The 24,057-nt window shown below is 37.2% G+C and overlaps 1 protein-coding gene across 1 annotated transcript in view; it reads right to left on the reverse strand.

Moving 5' to 3' along the window:
• LOC103507967 (gonadotropin-releasing hormone II receptor-like) overlaps positions 1–20,604 on the reverse strand; it is a 47,120-nt gene extending 26,516 nt beyond the window's left edge. The window contains exon 1 of the mRNA XM_026822688.1: positions 20,185–20,604. The gene's annotated coding sequence lies outside the window, so the exon portion shown is untranslated. The remainder of the gene's footprint in view (positions 1–20,184) is intronic.
• Between the last annotated feature and the right edge of the window lie 3,453 nt (positions 20,605–24,057).

The raw sequence follows: 24,057 nt of genomic DNA on the forward strand, positions 1-24,057 counted from the left end.
GATGACGGCTTAAGCCCTTAGAAAAAACTTCTACGTGTCCTAGATTAATATCTATTATCCTTCTTAACCCAACTAAGCCTGGAATGTCAACGACGTTATAGTTTATATGATGGCACGGGCTACAGCCCCTAAAGAACTTCCCACCGTGGTCTGGATTAATATCTATTATTCCGTGTCTAACCCAAGTAAATCTGTTAGATTTTATTTGTCTCCTGCCAAAGTTTGACTGTAAAGTTAGCATATTCTGTGTTCTTTCTAATTAGGATAGGTTATCTAGTCTACATATACATCATATCAGTCTTCTTCTTCCTTTTCATTGTTATTTTATTCAATGAAAACAAAGAAGAGATTTAGATCCGTATATTTGAAGACAAATCTTGGTTTTCATTTTGAAGGAAACACACGAACAAGCTGGGCCCGTCCACATTCCGGGGAATTTTATTTTTAGACGCCCTAGAGTTTATTCGATCGTCGATTAGAGAAAATCAGATACCTATGTACTATCTTATTCTAATCTTGTTTCAGAATTTGTTTAAATATTCAGTTTATTATTATTTCTTGATTTGATTTTTTGAATTTTCTTTTCATGTACATGATTTAAAATCCAAGACTACAGCCCGTTCTCCCTTTATTCCCAATATAATGTTTAAGTCACCCATCCATTTATTGGCCTTGCTCGGCGTAGCTTAACACAGGTGACGCTAAAACCGGTCTTAAAATAACGACTGAAGTGTTATCTAAAATTTTCTCGCTTTGAGTTTATAGGTCGTCGCGAGGTCGCGACAAATTTCGAGATCAGAGCTAATTTGTGTGAGAAAATGTGAAAAAAAAAATCCCCCAAAAACCAGTTTTTTTGGCGTTATGGTTCTCTGGAAAAAATTTGCACCACCACTTTCGTGTTACTCGTAAAAAGACCTTTAATTTGATATATATCTAGGTCAACCAGGTTTGGATAAGTCCTTCTATGGGACCAGAAAGACAGACAGACAGATTGACTGACAGACAGAAACACAGACGACACCGAAGCGAATACAATAGTCCGTCCCTTATACCTTTTTATTATCTACTATTGTAATAATAAAGGAAGGACGGACTAAAAAATGTTAAAATGAGTAATCCTATTACGCCATTTCCGTTCTAAACTTCCTTCTATTTTTTGCTCACTTTGTTGACTTGGTGATGAAAATGTTTCCATGTTGCTCTTTTGCCAGAAGTTTGAAATTCCTGCTGAGACTGAAAAAAAAGTTGATAAAGTTACTTTTTTTCTGAAAGTTGATTCTATTCCAGGTAAGGTTGATTACATTACGTAGTGCTGCCACGTGTAAGCTACAAATTGGCTGTCTATATATAACTAACTTGTAATTGGCCTCGTAACAAAATAATGTTGATATAGGTTTCCGAGTAACAAAATTAAATTAAACTGAATTTTATTCTTGGTAGGTAAAGTAAGCGTTAGACACCTCCAAGTCTTTAAAAAATAGATACCACATTGAAATATTCCATCTAATGGGTGCTAGGTAGTTTTGGCACATCCACTATTTTGCTTTATTTGTTCAAATTCAGAATTCTGCTAAAGAATATAATAAGATCTTATCGTCCCCAAATCGAAGAAAGATAGGACAGACCGATAGGAGAATGCCAGCCATTCCGAGAACCTTTTTCGTTTAGGATAAAAGCCGCCCCGGGCGGGAATCAAACTTGCGACCCAGAGCTTACAAGGTAGACGCACTACTTACAAGCTAACAAGGCTGGCTGGGGGTGTATTTTATTCTGTTTAGAGGCAATAACAAGTATCCTGTGGGAAGAGAACTTTTTGTCTGGCAAGTACCTACCTATGGGTAAATGTTGAGATTATGATAAGCAGAGTATCACCTCAAGTGCTATGCAAATATTTACACCATTAGAATACAGATAAAGTTCGAGTTATTTGGGACTATTAATAGACTGTCTTGGTGAAAGGTTGGGAGTTCGATATGTCAATATGGTGGGTGTTTTTTTCAGCATGGACGATGTAATCGGGTCAAATTTTCGATGGTCAGTTTTTAGTGCCAAAACACGTTTTGAGGTCCCCAATAGAGCCTAAATCCAGTATCAAAAATACGAGGAGAAAATAATGAAGAAAAAAAAAGAAAAAGAAGAAGAAGAAGAAAAAAAAAAACAACAACAACAAGACACAAGTTTGCTACTTTTACGTGTTTGAAGTTGAAGTAAAGAGTTCCTCTTTTTCTTTCTCCCCCTCCTCCTCTTCTTCTTCCTCCTCCTCTTCCTCCTCCTCCACTTCCTTCTCTTCCTGTCAGTAAAACCGTTCCTCATTAATTTTTCTAGATTTTACCCGAACTTCGTTAATATTTTGAAAGAAAAAAAAAAAAAAAAAAAAAAAAAAAAAAAAAAAAAAATGAAATCTTTTCACAAAGAGAAGTAGAGAAGATTATATTTAGTGGAAATTGAAAAGGGTCGGAGTGGAGGTACTTCAAGCCCAGTGATTCTCAACAGGGGTGAGATTTTAGTGGGCGATAAGGGGGCTGATATTAGGGGGCAGATGATGATGAAGTTTTCTCCAGAAATTCACATTGTTGGCTTTATTCTCACCTGTGATGCTAAAAAATAATCATCTTTTCTCTATGTATCAATCTCTCAGGCTGTAGACCGACTTGATATAACAATATATAAATATTAAAAAAATGACAAATGTAAATGTGACGAAACAGTTGATGAGAGAGGACATCATGCATTATCCTGTGAGAAGAGTGGAGGACGTTACTATAGACATGCTGAAGTGAATGGTATTATTCAGAGAGCTCTAACTAGTATCAACATCCCAGCACAATTGGAACCCATTGGTTTGAGCAGAAGTGATGGCAAGAGACCTGACGGAGCGACGGTAATTCCTTGGAGCATGGGGCAGAGTTTGGTATGGGATTTTACGTGCCGAGACACATTAGCTAATTCAGACATAAACCAAAGGAAAAAGGAAGCTGGCGCAGCAGCGGAGATAGCGGTAAAGAGAAAGCATGGCCTGTATACAAACATTGTCCAGAGAGGTTTCAAGCTAGTTGTTGTGGCCTTTGAGACGATGGGCGTGTGCTGCAAGGAGGGGAAGGATTGGATAAGAGAAATCGGAAAAAGGATGATTGATCAAACAGGAGAGAAAAAAGCAAGATTTTACCTACTCCAACGTATAAGCCTGGCAGTTCAGCGTGGGAATGCGGCTTCGATTTTGAGTGCCCTTCCAGGACATGAAAACCTGGAAGGGGTGTTTTATTTGTAATTTTAGATGTATTCTTAAATAAATACAGAGTATGAAAATATAAAAAAAAAACTATAATTTCAATCTTCTCATCTATGGGAATATGTAGTCCATATTTGGTAGGTACTAAAGAATGGGGGGGGGGGGAAAAAAGCCCCCGAGAAAAAAAAAAAAAAAAAAAAAAAAAAAAAGGTTTGAAAACCACTGTACAGCTTCACCCTTCTCTATCTACAGGAAATATTAATTGAAGAAATTATATTGTGTTTGAAGTGTAAAAGCTATGATCCACTTTTATAAGCTTCTACAGCAGTGCATTGAATTTTAACATCCATTTTTCAAGAGCTTATTGTGTAGTAATATTAATATTCTACCATTTGCACGAGGAAACATTAAAGTTGACTTTTGGTTAGGTCTGACATAAGAAATGACTAAAGGGAGCAGAAATTATGCCCCACCCATTAAGGCAATGTCTAAAGAATATTTTTATGATTTTAAAAAATCTAGATAAATAAAACACAGTCAAACCTGTCTAATTAGGAATCCAAGGGACCGGCAATTTCTCTAATTAGGAATCCAAAGGACCGGCAATTTCTCTAATTAGGAATCCAAAGGACCGGCAATTTCTCTAATTAGGAATCCAAGGGACCGGCAATTCCCCCCCCCCCTTATCCTGGTTTTCGTAATTGGAAATTACAAATGAAGGAATCACGATTATTTCCCGTTTATCCAAGGTTTTCCATTTAGACAGGCCCCACTTAGACATGTCCGACGGTATTTTATTTTCATTTAGATCAAAATTTCCGTTCCAGGATTGACATGGCGTGCCTTGTGTGTGCCTATGCCTAAAGTGTGCCTGGAAGAAGTAATGAGAAAGCGGTTCCAAGGTACAAAGTGCAATAATTTCATTACATAGTATAACGACTAATTGATAATATAGAAAGTAATAAAAAAAGCTTACCTAGATATGAATCCAGAAATTGGAGGAAAAAAGAGGAAGAAGTAAAAGACCGAACGCCCTAGAGCTCAAAAGAAGAATAAAACATCAGAAAGTGAAAAAAACACTCTACCAAAAAATACCGGAAAAACTTCGACACTCGCGAAAGCAAACCTATTTGTCCTCTCGGACAGCATACACCACAAAACACAACACACGTCACTTTCGTTCAGCGACGGATGAGTGGATGAGTGTCGGAAAAGTTCTATAGGATGTGGAGACTGGAGAAGAGGGATTTCCATGAGAAAGAAAGTGGAGATGAGAATGAAATGAAGAGAATGGAAGTGGAGAGAAGAGAAGAGAAAGGATGTGGAAATGGAGTGAATATTAAAGTGGACCTGCGCCCCTGCGGCAGAACCCCCCACTGCGGCCTGAACTTGATCTTGAACAAATAGAATATGACCCTGGCTCCCTACCACGGCACTGCGGTCAGACTGGTAAGCCGGAGGACGTGGGTTCAAGTTCTGAGGTAGAACTTTTTTTTCGACGGATAAAAAAAAGACACATCAATTTTATTTTATAAATAAAAGACTTTGCCCAATATCCTTCCAGAGGGCAACGTGATGCTCGAGCATTTTTTTTTTTTTTTTTCTTTTAAGAGGTTTGATAGGAGGAACTGTAACTGCTAAGGTCTTATTGTTCCGAAAGCGAAGAGACTGAAGAGAGAAGGAAGACAGGATAGGAGAAAGCCAGCAGATCCGAGAACGAACATTATCCGTTTAGGATAAAATCCGCAGCAGGCGGGAATCGAATCCGCGACCTAGCGACAGACGCGCTGTCTTCCAAGCTAACTAGACTGGGGTCTCGAGTCCAAATTCGAACCGAGATAGTGCCTACTATTAATTAAACCATAATAAGTAAAATGTCGCTCCTTCGGAATAGTCTCCTTTTCTGCAAGAAAAAACCATGTAAAAATACAAGGGAGGGTATACACCTTGGGAAAGTGACATTGAACCTTAAGCAAACAAGATGTTAATTTCAAGCCCTGTATCAAACAGAAGGAAATATCCATGTGTTTTCCAAGTCAAACCCAAGCTTCCAAGGTCCTACATACATACTATGTGGTTTGTGACGCTATGTGTACATAGATATGTGATACCTATTACCTATTACAACGTACATATACCGACCTCAAAACGTGTGAAGTTGTAAGAACCAATCAAAATGTTTCCATTTCCAGTGACAAGTATAGAGAGAAAGCTGACGAAAATTCCCTCAGGATTGTGTGAGTGGATTCAAAGGAATTGAAATCACGAAGAAATAAAAGGGAAGGCTAGAAAAATCACAATTTCATATTTCTCCTACCTATACTTTATACCTAGAGAGTATACGTATAGACCATAAGTATAAAGTATACGTAAACTCGGTATAACTTATACCTTTACTATAAGGGTATTGGGTATTATAGGCTTTGAAGTGAATTAGGAGCAGGCTAAAGGGGGGAAAAATAATTTAGAAATATTGACGAGGGTTTAAGAAGGTTGGGGCGTAAAATGTTCAATCATTTTCGAGATTAGGTATGTTTGTATCTGTCGAACTGTCGAAATGTTAGTGTTTTTTACTATAGCCTTGTATGGTTTTGTGCCGCAAATGAAGAAAACAGGGGGTGGGTGGGGAATCAATGATTCACAAAGAAACGTAGAATGGAAGTAGGTAATTTGTAAACCGAAGTTATTGCATGGTCTGATGTGATCAACAAGGTAAAGTTTCGTTCTGGGAACGGCTGGCTTTCTCCTATCCTGTCCTCCACATCTCTCTTCGCTTTAGGGACGATAAGATCTGAGTTGTTACAGTTCCCTCTATCCAACCTCTTGAAAAGAAGAAGAAGAAGAAGAAGAAGGGGGCACGGTTGGTCCAGTGGTAACGTGCTTGCTTGCCATGCAGAAGGTCCCGGGTTCGAATCCCACCATCGACAAAAAAATTGTAAAAAAAGAAAGTAAAAAAGAAGAAGAAATAAAGAGTTCACATAAGGCAAGGTATAGCGATGTCTTATCTAATATTTAACCCGTATGAATGAGACTTTGTTTGGGTACCTATATACTAGGAATTAGTGCTCACTTGAATACTCGGTCTACCCGGTACCTGAACTACTCGCTACTCGAGTATCGAGTAATGGTGTCGAGTAAGTACTTTCTGGTGTTGTCGTGTTGACCCAGCACCTAAGTGGGAAGTATTGTGTCTCTTCTCGCCCATCTGATAAGAGGCATACTACATGCTACGACACAGGCCACAAGCGTCTAATGTAGCAGTTGTTCCATTGCTACGAAATAAAAACGGCGGTGGAACACTAAAGAGAACTTACTTAGTTCAGGTAGAACTACGATGATGTTGGTAATAGGGTTCCTAGGGAAGGTTGAGGGACGGACGTTAGACCCCCAATTACCAATGAGGTGTTATTCCTTTAACATGGTCACTAAATCTCATCAAAATCGGACAAGCAGAAGTGGTGGCGAAACTTGAAAGGACCCGATATTAAAAAATTCGTGAATACACATCGGGAAAATTTCCCTTTTTTTGAAAAACATTTTTGGTAAATTTCTTTTTTTTTTTTTTTTTTTTTTTAAAAAAAGATGAGTTTTTTTTTTTTTTAAGGAATAGTTCACACAAGGCAAGTACCTATAGCGATGTCTTATCTAATATTTAAATTTTAACCCGTATGAATGAGACTTTGTTTGGGTACCTACTAGGAATTAGTGCTCACTTGAATACTCGGTCTACCCGGTACCCGAACTACTCGCTATTCGAGTATCGAGTAATGGTGTCGAGTAATACTCGAGTAGCGAGTAGTACGGGTTTCGGGTACCGAGTAGTTCATGTACCGGGTACCCGAGTCATTGGGAGCACTACTAGGAATTTTATAAACCACAAAATGAGTTGGAGGGGTAAAAGGGTCTCTCTGTCTAGCGCTAAAGTTTCCATCAACGCCGTCTATTTACTTTTGAGCTTTCAAACAAATATGTTTCCTCCGATATTGTTAGGATTCCAAGAATTGTGGAATAAGTGTAAATACAGGGTCCGCCGTAAACAGAAACAGAATCGCTAACTCAAGAACGGAAGGCATGCAGTAAGTAGTGTTAATTTTCAAAAAATTCAATCTTTTCTGGCGAAGTCTGTATAAGAAATATGAAAATGGTATCTATTAACATTGCCTATGGTTCTATGAGGATTCGACCATGTGTATAATAATGGAGCTCCCAGACTCCCAGAGTTAGGTGGAAGAAAACGGTAGAGAGAAAACAAAAAGTTAGAAATCAATAATCTCGCAGCAAATTATTATTGAAAATCTCAAAGTAGCAAGAACAAATATGTACCAATAGTTAGGTACCGTATGCAACAAGAATCAAGATTGATGTTTTTTTTTTTTTTTTTTTTTTTTTTTTTTTTTTTTAAAAAAGTAACTTCTGGCAACAAGCTAAACAAAAAGAACGTCGGCATGGAAATAATTTCAACAGAAAAATCAGAGAAGAAAAAATATGGCTCTAAACCGCGCATGGACCACAAATTGGTCAAGAGCCACACTAAACGCTAAGCTTTTGTCAATTTTCCACCTGTAACCAATACTTACCCCAAGTACTCCACATGTTCAAATCACATAATCTTAATTATAGTTTAATTCCTTCACTCCCTGTACTAACTCCTCGATTTATCCTTCTTCTCTTTTCTTCTCCATCGTCTCTTCCTCTCCTTCTTCTTTCTATCTCCTCCACTCTTCTTTTTTTTCTATATTGATAGATTAACCTATTATATGTACTATCTGTGACCACGCCCTGATTCCCGCAGAAAAGATGCTCACTACTCTCAACCTTCTTTTTTCTCACTCGTATATATTATAACGCCAATTTCTTCACAAGCACAATAATATACTGGAGACTCGTATTTCTAGGTGTTCTTTCTTAAAAACTGTATGTCTAATTTAATTTTGTGTCGAACTAAGACGCCTACGGCTGAGGAGGAAGGCAACAGCTTAGGTCCATGGCATCTCTCTCTTTTGGAGTTCCGCGGATAGGAGTCTGGAGCTGAGTAGGGATCTGAGGCTGTGATAGGCTTTGTTTGCGTTGTTTAATCTGATTTGCATCTCAGTCTGACGTTGGTTTTGATCGTCGATGTGAACTCCTAGAAACTTGAAGCATTGTACTCTTTCGAAGTTGTACTGTCCAATTCTCAGAATTTGTTGGGGTTCCCGGATTTGACCTCTCTGTAGGACTAGGTATTTGGTCTTCTTTTGGTTTATTGTAAGGCCAACCCGGGCCGCTGCTTCAACTAGTTCTACCAGTAGTCTTCTTAATTCTAGTTCGTTTTCACCAGCGAGCACGATGTCATCAGCGTAGGCGAAGATTTTATGCCTGTCTCCTAGGTGTATGCCTGCTGGGGCCATTCTCATTTTTCTCGCCACCATTTCCAGTGCTAGGTTGAATAGCAGAGGGGACAACCCGTCCCCTTGTCTCAGTCCCGTACGGTTGCTGAAAGGGTCCGAATACTGGTTGTTTATAAGGACTTGGCTGACATTTTCATCCATGCAGACTTGGCACATTCTGATGAGTTTGGCGGGGATTTGGAAGTCCTTCATTATATTCCACAAGCTTTGGCGATGGATGGAGTCGTACGCCTTTGAGAAGTCTACGAACAGGTATTGCACACTACGGTTAAACTCCCACATTTTCTCGTTGATCATTTTTACAGCAAAGATGTTATCAGTGGTGGATCTGTTGCCTCTGAAACCGCATTGATAATCTCCGAGTATGTCTTCTGCTAGGGGTTTTAGTCTTGCGAGTAACAGGGAGGATAGGACTTTGTAAGCTGTATTTACTACTGAAATACCCCTATAGTTCTCAATGTGTTCTTTGTCTCCGCTCTTGTGAATGGGAATGATAACAGATTTCTTCCATTCGTCCGGTATTTTCTCCTGTTGCCATATTTTCAGGATTAGCTTGTGTAGTTCTCGATACAGCAAGCTGCCACCATACTTTATAAGTTCTGCGGGGATGTTGTCACTTCCAGTAGACTTGTGATTCTTCAAGCGTCCTATGTTCTCAACTACTTCATCATATGTTGGATCCAGTACTTCTATTTGGTTGCTGTAGCTGCTCAAAGATTCTTCTATTGGGTTACTTGGTGTTGGGCAGTTCAAGAGGGAATCAAAGTATTTTTTGCAGTGCTCGGCTAGTTGTGCTTCCTCCACTATCATCCTTCCATCAGCGTCTTTCATTGTTTTGGTTCTAGGTCTAAAACCCTTGTTCGGTAGCTCAAGAGTTTGAATTTAGAAAAGAAATGTTAACGAGTAAAATTGACATAAAGGGAACACAGAAATGAGAGAGCAGAGTGATACGTACGTGGTCGCTGGTTTTGAGAGAAGAGAGTGAGCGGGGCGCTTGGTTAGGAGATGGTGGCCGAGCCTATTATGTTCGGCCGGGCTCGGGTTCCTTCGTATCCATCACGGAGTTTGGAGCGTTGTGGATACTCTAGATAGTCTAAATACTTAAATCGCGATACCGGCGCGGACAACTGAAATACCATGTTTCTACATAAAGTTAATTATTTTATCCTTCATTCCCGTATACACTCACTTCGATTTATTCCTTCTTTTTCTCTCCTTCGTCTCCTTTTCTTTCTCCTTCTTCTTCTTCTTCTTCTTCTTCCTAGTCTTCCTCCTTCTTCCTATCCTTCTTCCTAGTCTTCCTCCTTCTTCTTCTCCTCCTCTTCCTTTTTTTCTTCTTCTTCTTCTTCTTCTTCTTCTCCTCCTCCTTTTTTTCTCTCTTATTATAACAATTTCTTCACAAGCACAATAAACTTGGAGCTGATTTTTCTTCTAAAACTTTAGCAAAATAACTTAAAGTTTGTGTCGACTAAGGCTACAGCTGAGGACGCAACAGCTTAGGTCCATGGCATTTCTCTTCTAGGTATTCTCTCTTCAGATTTTTACTTTCCTTATCCTATAAGAAGGAAAGTAATGTAATCCGGTCAAATTTTCGATGGTCAGTTTTTAGTGTCAAAACATGTTTTGAGGTCCCTATAGAGCCTAAATACAAAGTTTCAGCCATTGGTCCGTGTGTGTGTCTGTCTGTCTGTCTGTAAACAAAATATCTCGAGAACGGTAAGAGATCAAGAAAGGGATAGAAAAAGTCCTGGAAAAAGAATCCCACACTAACCCATTGATTTCAAAGCTAATATTTTTAATGTTTCTGGTATTTATTTGCGGACGTTTTCTCCAGCTGGACATCTCGCGGCCCCTTTGGGTTAAATCCGTGGCCCGTGACACCCCAGGTTAGGAACCCCTGAACTATTCGAACCCTAGCGAATCTCTCGGAAAGTACCAAAGTGCATGTGGCACTAGGCAGTCAGGTATTCTCTCTGATAAGCAGAGCAAAATGTCTGCGGCCTTGAAAATTCTAGCATGTGGGAGATGTGAGATTTTGCCAGCCAATCAGAATGAGGGGCAGAATTTATACAGGGTTGGGCGGAAGATTGTGATTCGAGGAATGCAGGACATGTACACTGTATACATATGGGATTTAAGAAAATTCCATTGTTTACTCGCTTGTTTACTGAATTTACCCACTTCACTTGCAATGAAATGAAATGAAATGGAGACCATTTGGGGTCAGCAATGTAATAAGTTTACTAATGCAGGAAGTGCAACACTGTATACATATGGGATTGAAGAAAATTCCATTGTTTACTCGCTTGTTTACTGAATTTACCCACTTCACTTAGCAATGAAAGGAAATTTAATGGGGACCATTTGGGGTCAGCAATGTAATAAGTTTACTAAAGACATTTTTTGATGAAAAGAAACATTGAAAACAAGAACATAAAGAAAGATATACTTGATAGTATGATACGATCGAGAAGCAAGAGCGAAATAAACTGAACAAGCAATGTGACAAGAATGCGACACAAAACGTTTGGTTGAGATGGTTGCTGCGCTTGGCGGTATTTTGACCGCTTTTGGACAGAATTTATACCGGGTAGGGCGGAAGATTGTGATTCGAGGAATGCAGGAAGTGCAACACTGTATACATATGGGATTGAAGAAAATTTTATTGTTTACTCGCTTGTTTACTGAATTTACCCAGTTCACATAGCAATGAAATGAAATGGAGACCATTTGGGGTCAGCAATGTAATAAGTTTACTAAAGACATTTTTTGATGAAATTAAGAAACATTGAAAACAAGAACATAAAGAAAGATATTATACTTGATAGTAGGTATGATACGATCGAGAAGCAAGAGCGAAATAAACTGAAGAAGTAACAAAAAAGTAAAAATCAAGATGGAATAAAGAAACGATTTTATTGTCTCTGAAAAGTACCAACGGGTTACTTAAAGGAGCTTAAAAGGAATGTTGTAAGAAGAGAACGTACCTACTTGATAGTTATGTAAATAAACAACACTTTTTATTGTTATCATTAGGTACTTACCCATATACCCACAAATGCTATATGTAGGTACTATCAAATTTACTTAATAAGATGAAAAATAAATAAATAATCTTACCCATATACCCACAAATGCTATATGTACTATCAAATTTACTTAATAAGATGAAAAATAAATAAATAATGAAAGTAAAAATAAATAAAAAAAAAACTCAGCAAAATTTGTTAGTGGATGTCACAAAAATACCAGATTTTCTAGTGCAGGATATACAGGGAGAGAAAAATAAAATGAAACTTTGTAAGCCATATGATGATAACTTAATAACCCTGTATGTAAATGTGTGTTTTCCTGTTTTCACGGTTATTTAGCATTCCTCGGAAATGTTTATATTATAAAAGTCGCAATTTACTGACTCGTATACGGACCTATGGACCTATTTTTACAGCACGGAATAACTTTTCGCGCGAAATTTCAAAAATATGAGATGGAGGATGTTGCTATTGGAAGAAACCTAATCGTTTATGACATTGCTACTTGATAACCCTGTATGTAAATGTGTGTTTTCCTGTTTTCACGGTTATTTGGCATTCCTCGGAAATGTTTATATTATAAAAGTCGCAATTTACTGACTCGTATACGGACCTATGGACTTTTTTATAGCACGGAATAACTTTTCGCGCGAAATTTCAAAAATATGAGATGGAGGATGTTGCTATTGGAAGAAACCTAATCGTTTATGACATTGCACATTCCTATCAAATTTCTACAAACCGTTCGAAAGCCATGGTGCAACAAACGGACAGACACTACGGAGAGACAAACGAAAGGAAAAACACCAATTTCGTAAAAAGCAGAAGAAAAAATACAGTATCTAGGTCATGTCGGGCATTTAGTTACTGATCATCTATAGCTAGTAAATGATTGTAAATGAAGATTATTTATGGAAAAGAGGAGATAAACTGATCTTTCATTAGTGCTGCTGCAACTTTTTTCCGGGAGTTTGGGTAAAGGTGGCTACAGACCAGCAAGCTTGCAGTAGTAGGTATGTACATGCTTGATCAAGTTTGCAATATTAAGCATGCTTTATTTACTATAACTTTTGTACGGCCCTCTGAAATGGATCAGTGATTTGAGTCCGCTTGGCCGTATTTTCTCTCGGAGGCCGTGCTAGCTCCAGAAGGGCGCTAAATTTTATGGGCCTAGGAATTCCGAAAATAGAAATCCGGCCCTGAGCATTCCACCTATAGATATAGACGATGCAGTACTGCAAGTTTCATCGTCTGTAGCCACCTTTACAGATGCAGGATGTAAGAAAATTGTAACATGACACGCTTCTCAATCATGACAAGCGTGTTATCATTTCATACATTGCATTCATGACACCAGCCTGACCTCTGGGCGAAGATAACGAATTCAAATGCCACACATCATACATGTAGATTTCTCTCCCTGGTTGTTGGAAAGAAAACACTGGAATCCTATTTATCATGAACAGAATTCTATTTATCATTAACGAAATGGTATTAATCATGAAAGGAGCATGTTGGAAATGGGATATCATATGGCTGATTTGATCATTACTCGAATTCTGAAGATCGGAGGTCAGATATCGAATGAAAAATGAGGAAACAAGTGAAAAATAACGAAAGTAGGTAGTAAAAGGTATCAAATACTAAGTAGGTACTCTGATTGATGTGTACTTATAGGTACCTACACTGGGGAACAAAATAAGAAAAAATAGAGAGTAAAAAATCATCATGATAGCATCGGACATGGAATTTTATTATTAGTTTTGAAACAGTCAAAAAGTAACTTTAAAACACATCTTAATTTAGGTAATTGGAAAAAAAATGACCATCTGTAGGTAGGTAGATAAGTACAGAGGATTTTGATAGAATAAAAAAAGTTTGTGGACGATTTTCAATCGAAGGACAATTTTAGTGTAGACGTTGCCTGAGGACATTGAAAAGTCAACTGTTCCAAATCGCATGCTCCCGAGTGTAGGTATTGTTTAGACGTTGCCTGAGGACATTGAAAAGTCAACTGTTCCAAATCCCATGCTCCCGAGTGTAGGTATTGTTTAGACGTTGCCTGAGGACATTGAAAAGTCAACTGTTCCAAATCCCATGCTCCCGAGTGTAGGTGTTGTTTCAAAGGATGAACTATTTTATTTGACACAGTTCATCTTTTGACTCTTGATGCGGATCTAATTACAGACCAGAGACAAATGGGGACACACTTGTCAAGAATTTATCTCGGTCATTTGTTCTACATGGAGAAAAATGAAGTCTATCCTCTTTAGAAGGAAGAGAGAAGTAGAAAAAGAGACATGTCCGGAGTAAAAGACATCCTATCAGAAAGTAGGAAATCTGATATTTGATAGTGTTACAACTTTCTTCTAAGAAAGGGTCAATAGTCGAAGTCGAAATTCTGTGGAAAAGCTAGGGAACAAAGGAAAGATTTTCTAGTTCCTATTTTTTTTTTTTTTTTTTTTTTTTTTTTTTTAAACCAAAAAACCCCCCCCTTTTCCAATTTCCCCCCTTTCCTTAATATTTTCTTTTTCAGACACAAAAACGCCTACCTTATCACATCTCACGCCTTACCTGAATTCGGCGAAAACCGAAAACTGCGAAAAGTTATAGGAGTTAACGAGTGAGAAAAATTGCTGCCCGAATATTTCACTAACTAACGAGATCACAACCTATTGCTTGAATTGGATTGTTGCCTTTACAATCAAAGAGCGGTAAAACTTTTTTCATATTATAAAAAAAAAAACACGAAAATTTTCCAAGAAATCCCCCCCTACCCAAAAAGCTCTTTAAAGATTTGTTCGTGGTTATCGTTGTATTTACAGAAGAAATTTTGTTTATCTTTTCAGAATGAAATAATAATTAAATAAAATAAACATTAATTTAAGATTAAATTAAACAATCCAAAAAATACCAAAATACAAAAATCACCCAAAGACTGTATTAAATTTCAATAAAGTGAAATGGAATCTCCACAATCCACCACCAAAAAGTTTGAATTCTTACCTATTAGACTTTCAGCTGAGCGAACACATTTCGTGTGAGTTTCAACAATGTCAGGAGTCGAACCCAGGTCCTTCAGTTTACAAGTCAATCCACAGCTCACTGCTATCGTCTTAAACATGATCTCTTATTAGATCTAAATCCCTCCTTTACTCTTTTCCTCCCTCTCCTCTCTCTCTCTCTCTCTGCCCCTCCCATTCTATTCTCTCCCATGATGGTGATGGCTTGAATTTAGTCAAGGTATCTTTTCCCACGTTGAAATTACCTTCCATGATTTTATATTTTATCATTTTTGAGCCTGAAAGGTAAAACTTTTGAAGCATGACACGTTTTTCGTGGGTTTACTGGTTTACTTTTTTTCAGGAGGTGGATAGAGAGAGAGAGAGAGAGAGAGAGAGAGAGAGAGAGAGAGAGAGAGAGAGAGAGAGAGAGAGAGAGAGAGAGGGAAAAAAGCTTTAAAAAAATCTATGTAGGTACCTAGGTAGGTAAGTAAGATACACGGTTCAAGTTCAAGTCAAAATATAATTATATTTAAATCTCTTTGAGATTGGAGTCATTTTCCTCTGTGTCTTATCTATGGAAAGAACAAACAGAAGGTTAAGTCCCCTAAGCTCTTAAGGCAGGCTTAAGTGAGCCTAACCTAACCGTGGAAAAAAAATGTCTAATCTAAATTTGTTTCGGAGAAATCAAGAAAGGAAGTGTGAGGTTCTTCCTGTGTTCCTTATCCTATAGGAAGAAAAATAATAATATTATAGGTATTCTGTGTTTTGTAGGTAAATATTAAGGGGTCTACCAGGCTATCACTCACAGTACCTACCTAAAAGGTAAAAGGAATTTCGCAATACCCTACCGGTGGGTAATTTATATGATTTCTCTCTTTGTTTTCAAATAAGGGGGAAAAACATCGAAGTTTTAAAACGAAGTACCTACTTACCTTTTTTCCTCTGAAAAAAGTAGGTACCTTTTCAGAGGAAAACCGAAATATTAAAAGAACAAATCAAAAACAAAACAATTCAAACAAACGAACAAAAACCATGCTAGCTGTATCGTACCTAAATAAATAAAAACAATATTATGTTCCCCGGAATATTTTCCTTCGAGCATACAAATATTCATAACTTGATGCCTATCAAGTGTAGTATACTGTATACAGTCGCCCAACTACATCTATTATGTACATCTATCTAATCCAGTGGTTTCCAACCTTTTGTCCCAAATAAACTTTAGGGGGCACCTTGACAAACCAAGCTGTTTTAAAGCTGTATTCGAACATAGTCGACGGCCATCGATCGATGTTCACTGAAACCGTACATACTGCCTCGACATCGATCGTCGACCATCGACTATCTGTGGGCACAGCTCAAGGATCCCCTCCCCCTATAGTACCTGTAATAAATAAGTAGAATGTCCTTATTTATTATTTATTTATTTATTTATTTGACATAAAAATCCTTAGTAACTAGGATAGTTTACAAAGGTGGGTAAGGGAGGGTAAGAAAAAAAAAAGAAAAAAAAAACATCGAGATGGTTATACTATTAATAGAAAGGGATAGAAGATAACAAGATAAACAATAATGTAATTTGCTAGTGCCTAACAATCTTGTACTAAATAGTTACGAAAATTTTCAAGTTCTTCTTTTTAATACAGAAACAACAAGAATGTAAATTAAATTTTAGCCACGCGCTTTCATATTTCCTTCATACTCATACTTCCTCATCCTTCATAACATACTCGTACTTTACATACCCAAGAGCCTCATTTATCTTTCATAACATGAAGTGGAAAACGTCCTGAAAAGACGGACGTTTTTTTTTTTTTTTTTTTTTTTTTTTTTTTTTTTGTGAGTTTCTACTAAATGTTATATTTCAGTCACGCTACAGGTTGTGTGGGTAGCATTTTACATTCTGTGTACCTAATTGTGTTAGGCCTTTTTTTTACAACCTTTTTTTGTGCTTTGAAAAAAGTCAGCACTTTTATCCGACCTGTCAATACAGATTTGTTAAGAGAACACGGTATTTGTAGCTAGTTCTTTGTTCCTATACAGTGTAGGGTAGGAAGGTATAGTTATCGCTATTAGCTGAATGCTGAATTGGTAAGTACCCGGAAGTTCCGGGTTCAATGTCCCACAAAGTCAAGTTTTTGAGTTTTTTTACCACAAAAAGAGGATCTTAACTAACTAAAACACATCATTTTAATTAGACGTTCACATAATTAAATTATTTAGGTACCTGGATAACGGAAAACGGCAAAACAATATTATACCGTCTACCTAATATATGTAAACTTAAACTTATACATAAAATATGTATATTAACTGTAAGTTAATAGCTATTTACACTTTACTGGACTTTTTTCTCGCATTTTATATTTGTTGAAAAAATTTCGCACTCAGCATCAACACAACGCACGTGTTGTTTTTTGTTTTTGTTTATTGTTGTTTTTGTTTTACTGTTAGAAAATAGGAATAACTTCGGTTATAGCTAATCACAACTTCACTGCGTGTATTGGTAATTCACAGAGTTTTTGTTTTACTGTTAGAAAATAGGAATAACTTCGGTTATAGCTAATCACAACTTCACTGCGTGTATTGGTAATTCACAGACTGAGAATTTTTGTCGTGTGTGAATTCCGGTGTTGAGCATTTAATAACGTCTGTGGTCATTGATTTCTCAATGAAACCCAGGCACAGGCCCGGCCTGACTTAATTTGGAGCCCTGGGGGAGGGCCAGCAGTTAGGGAACCTTGCGGCCCTGATGGGAAGTTTAGAATGGGGGAGTGAGGGCATTCAGGGCCTCAACAGAAAGAATGGCTTTCCCGGACTACTGAATTATTAAATTTATGGACATTTTAATGAGGAGGATTTTTAGGGAAAAACAAATTTGGTGTGCTTTGACCTTGACCAAAATGGACACGGGAATAAAGTACACATTAACTGCTGATTTGCTGAACGAAGGGGTGTAATGATAAAGAGGGGGAGCAAATACAGACGCGGGGTCCAAAAAACTTTTACAAAGAGGTATTTTTTGTGGGATTTGACAACTTTTTGTTCTTTATTATTATTATTATTTTTATTAATATTTTTTTTTTTGTTCTTCATTTTTTTTTTTTTCAGATTTTAAAATTCTGAAACTGAAAGAATTGGATAGATTCAAAGTTATGACTATTATACTATTATTTAGAGCATGTCCTCACATATTTAGCGTATGCCCCCAAGCAGACCCCTGTTGTCCGTGCCTGATGAAATTTATTCCAAATACACATGTAGCATTGTAGACAGGTAGGCATTTGTGGTTTGTTTTGTTTACACTGTAATTATGAAATACAGGGTGGCATGGGTGTTACGCGATAAAATAGTTCCACCCTATTTTTTTCTTTTTTGTTTTGAGGTTTGAAGAAAGACAGGATACCTAAGGAGAAAGTCAGCCGTTCCGAAAACAATCCTCGAATTTTATAGGATAAATTGGTCATGGTTGGTCTCTGAGTCCTACCATAAAGCCTTCAAATTAAACAACAAAAGTTTACGTCAAACTGTTACACCCTGTAATAATTTATAATGATTTGGTCAATGAACACACAAATATCAGGCCAGCCTATACGGGAATATCGGTTGTAACCATCAGTCATAGCACCTATCCTATACCGCTGTGACCACTGCAGCAGTTATAGCATAGCTATATTTGAACACTGGCTCAACTTTTGATGTGGTTGTCAAATTTCAAACAAACGCCAAACGTCAATATTATTTTCCTATGTAGGTTGTAGGTATATGAGTGAGTTCCTGCTACGCAGTTACGCGTAGAACGTACAAAAAGGAGGGGAAAGATGAAAAAAGTCCAGGCACCCAGGCAGTGAGAATTTTTTTTACTTTCCTTATTCTAGATTTCTAGAATAACATTTTAAATGGATTCGACAACATTTTGAGTGCCGAGAGACGTTTTGATATACCTAACGGAGCCAAATTCGAAAGTTTCAGCCATTGGTCCGTGTCTGTCTGTAAACAAAATGTCTCGAGAACGGTAAGAGCTAGAGACTTGAAATTTGGTATGTAGCTGTCAAATGTGACAAGGATGCAACACGAAATCGGTGCTTTTGGTCAAGATCGGTTTACCGGATGGCTATTGCTTAATTTCGGCCGCTTTTTGGAAGTTTACGACTCGAGTGACTCAATAGGATATAGGGAAAGTCGTGTGATGTTCACACCTTTTTTTTTACTTTCTATTTTTTTTTTTTTTAAATTTTAGGGGAGGTGGAAGAGGGAGGGCAGAGAAAAACATTGTTTATAAATACGTATACGATATAGTTAATTATGCCATGGTTACGTATACGACATAGTTAGGTATACGACATAATAAGCTAGAATTAGTAAAATTTGCTAATAAGGTAGGTGGACGACCTTTACGCGATCAGAAACAAAAGGCTTAAAGGCAATTTTAACAAAAACTAGAAACTTATGACATAATTATTATGGAAGTCTGGGAAAGCTCAATGCTCAAAACAATGAGATAAAAGCCATTGGAAAATTGTACTCGTATTATGAGGTTCATGGTTTTTATTTAGGTACCTATTTCATTGATATCATGTGAAAGCTGTTTATTTGCTCAATTACTTTCATAACAGGGCAGTACTGATGTTTCCTATACATTGTTTTGTAGTCAATACCAACTTCACAAATATAGAGCTGTGTCCATACCTACATAGTCGACTGATGGAAACGTACACACTGCCTCGACAACATAGATTCACCTCGTCGATCGACAGCGTTGACCATGTGTGGACAAAGCTTTAGAAACTATCGGTTAATGCGGTGGACTTCGGATCTGGAAGTTGGTGGTTCGAGGCAGAGATCCGAAAACTGGTAGATAAAGAATATTTGTGATAGAGTTTGAGACTTTCAGAATGTCTGACGGCATCGATCGTAGCGGACAGTTTGGTATTGAATAAAATAATAAATAAACAATTTATGTACAAATGCACAATTTTCAATCGATAAAAAATAAATATAGGACATGAAAATATGAATCAATAATATACCTAATGAATGAAAATGTTGAATACTGGTAGCCTGCAGACATTCTGAAACCCAAACCCTAGCCCATGTAATGTTATATAGCTTTTAAGGGGGTCACTACCCTTTACCTACTCTTTATTACATAGGAAAAGTTCTCTTCATATTATTATTTGTTTTACGAACATGTTTATGTAAGTATAGATACCTATTTGTATTTCTCTATTAACATACTATGTACCTAATCTACCTATTTAGGTACATTTTCCGATCACGGGTACCTGTCGTACCAGGGTACCTGTCGACAAGACGAATGAGGGGGAGGAGGAAGAGGAGAAGGGGTAGGAAGAGAAGACAAAGAAGAAGAAGGGGGGAGGAGGAGAAAGAGGAAATAATAAAATTACGAGCAGATACCTATATGACCGCCACTTACACTCAGACCGTCTCACAGGGCCAGGTCTGTCAGACAGTTTGAGTCTGAGTGACTATCATTACATACATATAGGGATGTTGTATTTAAAACTTACCTCTGAATCATCGTGTCCAAGATGTTTCCAAAGAGATACAAGAGGTGATTTCCAAAGATCTGATAGGTAGAAACGCACCTTCTGTGTAAACGCACACTGTAGGATTTACAACAAGACTTAGGTATTATCTTTACAAAACTCGGATAGGTAAAAAAGGGTTATCTACGAGTTTGAATAGGTTGTATAGTTAGGTTTTAAAGGGTTGATGATAAAATTGGAGTTGGAAATTTTTCAAAACATCTAGGTATTTTTCATTAGGACACAAAAGTAGATAAATTTCAAGGTACGGGTAATCGAATTTTGATCAATCAATAAAACAGAACTAATAAATTTAAATTTAATAAATTAGATTAAATTAATATTGCCATTATTATTTTGTTATAAAATGCCTTTTCCTTTTTGAAATTAAACAATAATCCCCACGAATCCCACGATTGACTACCAAAACCAAACCACCAACTTTTTTATTTATTTACTAAAATAATGATTACCTAGGTATAATTTATGCAAGTAAGTATTAACAAAAATAAATAAATAAAATGAAAATTTTGTTCCTAAACCTCTCTAGTTGTAAACAAATGCGTTTGACAACAGTGGCCCATTAAAAAATTCACGAAAAATTTAATTAACAGTGGTTAATGAATACTAACACAGGTTACAAACACAATAATCTCATTAATTTGATGAAAAATAATACGAATTCTTAGAATAAAAAGAACACCAGTCTACTTGTAACATGTCTAAGTTACTATGATGTACCTGGACTGATTAGTTTCATGTTTTTTTAACTAATTTAACTAAAATTAATTCGGTCTACCGGGTGATGGTAATGGTTGAGTGAAATAGTTTTATTGGGGAACTGTCCCTTTTTTGTGGAGAGTTTTTATTATTATTTTTAAGAGGTTTGATAATGCATATAACAAAGAAGGTCCGGAAATCGAAGAGAGATGGACGATACACGATAGGAGAAAGCCACAGCCGTTCCGAGAACGATAGAACGAAGCTAAGCTGTGTAGGATATAGTTCGTCCCGGGAGAGAATCGAACCTTTGACCTAACGCTTACAAGGCAGACGCGCTACCCTCCACGCTAACGATAGGCTACGATTGCTACGAAATATCTATTTATCTTTCTGAAATATTTATTTAGGTAAATTTCTAGGTATTTCAACAGATTTCATCTACGGTTGTTTCTACCTATATCTACGAGATTACGAGGGACATGATATCTTGTTCACCCTGTATACAGACAGTATATTATGATAAGAAAGGTTACCCCAAGGCTCTCCATTAAGGCCTTTACACTTCGTCTCTAAGCTACAGGCTCTCTAAGTTCTAGGTCTCTACTTTTTCCTCAACCCAGCCAATTAATCAGTAGCGTAGGCACTCGGTTTATTAGGGGTCTCATTTCCTGACTTTTTACTATCCAAGTATTAGTAGGCGTCTATACAACGGAGAATTATCGACCCTCACCTAGTAACGACCTATGAGAAAATAAACAAACCATGCTAATGAATAAGTAGTGTCCTCAACGGAGCCTTCTTGGACCCTCGCAGAAAATCAAGACATTCAGCGGCGTATTTTTTCTGTAATGGTCGATGGTCTTGGTGAGGGTCTATGGTCTATGATCGCCGTTGTGGCCCCGCACTTGGGCTCAAAACTAGTGGTTGGGTAGAAGAGCTCCTCCAGGAGAACCCTGCCACTTAAAAGAAAGCCATAAAAAAATTAAAAAAAAAAAAAAATGAGCGGAAAGCAGAGCGCATAGGGCATCGAACAGATAGAGGGAAGCACTATCGACTATGGATAATGATATTTGGTCTGGCTAGTAGTAGAGAACGCCTTGGGGCCTGAGATAATGTCCCCCGGAAATATGCCAGATAATATCCAGCACTGTATATTTACTGTTATCAGTAATCTGGATGGGAAGGCATTTTCAATACATAAAAAATTGATTGTAATATACATAAGTAGGTACCCATACGAGTATGTACAATATGTACATATGAAATACCTATTATGATTTTATATTATGTAGGTACTACCTACCAGAGATGTGCGAACCGCAAAATGGAAAATGTAAAATGTACATTTACATTTTACATTTCAAATTGGTTTTGAAAAAGCATTTTGCATTTTACATTTTAAATGCTTTTTTTGACCCATTTTACATTTGAGCCAAAATGCTTTTTTTTTAAATGCTTTTTTGAAAAAAAAAAAAAAAAATCATCATGATTTCGCCCTAAACTCCCAGTAGAAAACAGGGTCTCCACTACAAATTTTTAAAAATCTCTAGATTCAAGGAAAAGAAATCACTAGATTTTTAAATTCTCCCAAATGGTAGGTAGTTTATTCGTGGTTTTTGAGGGTAGAAGTCTCATATAATATTTTTTATAGTGAAAAATCCTCTATAGACAATGGAAAAACTGGTTAACTTTTTTACTTTCTCTGACTCCAATATTTTTTTTTTTAATCTAGCAGCACGCTATTGGCCAGATGGTCACCCATCCGGGTACTAACCACGCGCAACCGTGCTCAACATCAGTGATCCATGCGGAACTGGTGCTTTCAGGTTGTGGTTATGTGCCGGGTTGCAGGGTTGAGCTGAGACAGTACTAGGTGAGAGAAGAAATTTTCCCAAGTTTTATATTACTCGTATTGTAAAACAACAAGAAGAATTTCTATTATTGTCTCTCTCTCTCTCTCCTCGTTTACAACCTTCTCCCTTTTCTATATTCTCGGCTTATTTTTCCTCGCCTTTATCCCCTCCTACTCCCATTCATCCTCCCCTCCAGTCTCGTATGTACGAGTAGTAGCAAAAAATAAAGTTTATTTTTTTTTTTTCTTTTTCTTCTTCTTCTTCTCTTTGCCTGCCGAGTTAGCTTGGTATTAGCGCGTCTGACATGTAAGCGCTAGGCCGCGGCATCGATTCCCGCCCAGGGCGGATTTTATCCTGAACGGATAAGGTTCAGCCTCGGAACGGCTGGATTTCTCTTATCCTGTCCTCCTTCTTTCTTCGATTTCGGGACGATAAGACCTTAGACAGCTCCGTCCATCAAACCTCTATATACAAAAAAAGTTGAAAGTTTTGATAAATAATAATTAATCGAAAATGATTGATTTGTTCGCACCAACCTACCATCCCAACACAGACGAGCAATATACAGGATAAAAGTTATTGCCTCCTACGATATAAAACTTTTAAACCCAACAATGAAAATTGCAATTGTTTCCTCAAAGTTAATTACGTGTGACAACTTTTCCTCTTCTTCATAGATATTCCTCAATATCCTCATCCTCTTCCTACTTCTGCCTCCTCCTTCTCCTCGTTCTCCTCCTCTTCTTCCTTCTATTCTCTCTAGTCTCTCTTCCTCCTCTTCTTTCTTCTACTCTCTCTTTCTTCTCTTCTTCCTCTTCCTCCTCCTCTTTCTTCTGATTCTCCGCGTCTTCTTCCTCTCTCCCTCTTCTTAACATCCTTCATCCACGCCTACACGTTGAATATTTCTCAATGAACTCAAGGCTAAGAGTTATACCTACACATCATAATAAGTGATACTATTTTTTTTTATCCTACTGAAAAGCTCCTTTGCCCCTCAGAAGAATATTTTATAAGACTAGATAGAATTAGGTACATCATAGGTACCGAGCTATCTAGTATTAAAGTTTAGTGCCAAAGTTGTACAAATCATGAGGAATTAAACAATTTCAAAAACGAACAAAATCAGCTTACAGCCTTTACTACTGAAATAATGGGTATTTGGAGGTGAAAAAAAAAAGAAACATGTAGGTAAAACTAATGATAAATAATAATATGTAAATATTGTTTTTTAGGTAATCTTCTCTCTCTAAACATAGCTTACTGAACAACGCTAAGCTCT

The sequence above is a fragment of the Diaphorina citri genome, unplaced genomic scaffold (assembly GCF_000475195.1).
Source record: "Diaphorina citri unplaced genomic scaffold, Diaci psyllid genome assembly version 1.1 scaffold355, whole genome shotgun sequence".
Lineage (NCBI taxonomy): Eukaryota > Metazoa > Arthropoda > Insecta > Hemiptera > Psyllidae > Diaphorina > Diaphorina citri.